The 2,774-nt window shown below is 37.2% G+C and overlaps 1 pseudogene across 1 annotated transcript; it reads left to right on the forward strand.

The window, feature by feature from the left end:
• Nucleotides 1–270: 270 nt before the first annotated feature.
• Nucleotides 271–2,768, forward strand: LOC105551562 (annotated as a pseudogene). The gene has a single exon (XR_001007878.1). The product of XR_001007878.1 is annotated as a DNA polymerase theta pseudogene (transcript).
• Nucleotides 2,769–2,774: the final 6 nt, after the last annotated feature.

A 2,774-nucleotide genomic window follows, 5' to 3' on the forward strand; every position in this document is an offset into this window, starting at 1 on the left:
TTCTACTTAAAGAATCTGTCTTAGCAAAGCCTTCCTTTATTATGCCGTTTAAAAGCTACAGAACCACCCACCCGTTTCTGGTGCCTCATTTTTGTATACAACTCTTATCACCAGGTAATATAGAATGCATTTTAAACCTTTATTTTCTGAATTCCCCAGCTAGAATGTGCCATGAGAGCAGATACATTTCTCTCTCACCTTCATTGCCATTTTTCCAGTTCCCAGAACAGCTCAGATTGAATGTTTAATAAATATTTGCTTTACGAATGAATGAATTCATTTCTGTCTTTTCCCATCTCTTTGTGTAGTGCCCGGAAGGCAGTGGATGAGGAAGAGGAAGCAGTTGAAGAACGTCGGAATATGCGAACTATCTGGGTGACTGGCAGAAAAGGTTTAACTGAAAGGGAAGCAGCAGCCCTTATAGTGGAAGAAGCCAGAATGATTCTGCAGCAGGACTTAGTTGAAATGGGAGTGCAATGGAATCCCTGTGCCCTGTTACATTCTAGTACATGTTCATTGACTCACAGTGAGTCAGAAGTAAAGGAACACACATTTATATCCCAAACTAAGAGTTCTTATAAAAAATTAACATCAAAGAACAAAAGTAACACAATATTTAGTGATTCTTACATTAAGCATTCACCAAATATAGTGCAAGACTTAAATAAAAGTAGAGAGCATACAAGTTCCTTTAATTGTAATTTCCAGGATGGGAATCAAGAACATCAGAGACATTCCATTTTCAGAGCAAAAAAACGGGCCTCTTTGGATATAAATAAAGAGAAGCCAGGAGCCTCTCAGAATGCGGGGAAAACAAGCAATAAGAAAGTTGTTAAGACTTTTTCAGAGAAAACAAAAAAGGTACCTTTGGATTTCAATTCAGAAAAGATGAGCAGAAGTTTTCGATCTTGGAAACATAGAAAGCATCTAAAGCAATCTAGGGACAGCAGCCCCCTGAAAGACTCTGGAGCATGTAGAATCCATTTACAGGGACAGACTCTGTCTAATCCTAGTCTTTGTGAAGACCCATTTACCTTAGATGAGAAGAATACGGAATTTAGAAATTCAGGGCCATTTGATAAAAATGTATCTTTGAGTGGTAAGGAAAAAGATAACAAAATATCATTCCCATTACAAATAAAGCAAAGTTGTTCACAGAACATAACACTAACTAATGACAATTTTGTGGAAGACATTGTCACAGGATCTCAGAGTAAAAATGTGACTTGTCAGGCCACTGGTGTGGTTGGTGAAAAGGGCAGAGGAGTAGCTGTTGAGGCAGAAAAAATAAATGAAGTGCTGATACAAAATGATTCAAAAAACCAGAATGTTTATGTGAAACACTGTGACACCGATCCAATTAACCAGTACCCGCAAAAGCAATCTCATGAACAGACAAGCACTTTTACCCAACAGAAAAATATAATAGAGAGACAAATGCCCTGTGAAGCAGTCAGTAGTTACATAAATAGAGACTCAAATGTTACTATTAATTGTGAAAGGATAAAGCTTAATACGGAGGAAAATAAACCAAGTCATTTTCAGGCATTAGGAGATGATATAAGCAGAACTGCAATACCCAGTGAAGTATTTCCATCAACTGAAGCATTTAGCAAATCAGGAGGCCAGCATGAGAATTTTCTAAATATTTCTAGACTACAAGAAAAAACGGGTACTTACACAACAAACAAAACTAGAAATAATCATATTTCTGACTGTGATTTTGAAGATAGTTTCTACCTGGATACTCAGTCAGAGAAAATAATGCAACAGATGGCAACTGAAAGTACCAAACTAGGAGCAAAGGACACCAACCTGGCAGCAGGGATAATGCAGAAGAGCGTAGTCCAACAGAACTTGATGAACTCTTTTCAGAAAGAGTGTCACATTCCTTTTCCTGCTAAGCAGCATCCTCTAGGAGTGACTAAGATAGATCATTTGGATCTTAAGACTGTAGGTACTATGAAACAAAGCACTGATTCGCATGGGGTTGATATCCTGACTCCAGAAAGCCCAATTTTCCATTCTCCAATACTATTGGAGGAAAATGGTCTTTGTTTTAAAAAGAATGAACTTTCTGTTACTGATTCTCAATTAAATAGTTTTCTTCAAGGTTATCAAACACAAGAAACTGTGAAACCAGTTATACCTCTGATTCCTCAAAAGAGAACTCCCACTGGTATAGAAGGAGAATGTCTTCCAGTTCCTGAAACAAGTTTGAATATGAGTGACAGTTTACTCTTTGATAGTTTCAGTGATGACTATCTAGTAAAAGAACAATTACCTGATGTGCAAACGAAAGAACCCCTTCCTTCAGAAGTAACATCACACCATTTTAGTGATTCTCTGTGTCTACAACAAGAAGACCTAATTAAAAAATCAAATGTAAATGAGAATCAAGATACCTGCCAGCAGTTGACTTTTTCCAATGATGAATCTGTTATATTTTCAGAAATGGATTCTGTTCAGATGGTTGAAGCTTTGGACAATGCGGATATATTTCCTGTTCAAGAGAAGCATCATACTGTAGTATATCCTAGAGCATTAGAACTAAATGATCCAGTACTTGATGAGCACCACCAAGGTGATCAAGATGGAGGAGATCAAGATGAAAGGGCTGAAAAATCAAAATTAACTGGGACCAGGCAAAATCATTCATTCATATGGTCAGGGGCATCATTTGATCTAAGTCCAGGACTGCAAAGGATTTTAGATAAAGTGTCCAGTCCACTAGAAAATGAAAACCTAAAATCAGTGACTATAAACTTGTCTAG

The sequence above is a fragment of the Mandrillus leucophaeus genome, unplaced genomic scaffold (assembly GCF_000951045.1).
Source record: "Mandrillus leucophaeus isolate KB7577 unplaced genomic scaffold, Mleu.le_1.0 Scaffold5267, whole genome shotgun sequence".
Classification (NCBI taxonomy): Eukaryota; Metazoa; Chordata; class Mammalia; order Primates; family Cercopithecidae; genus Mandrillus; species Mandrillus leucophaeus.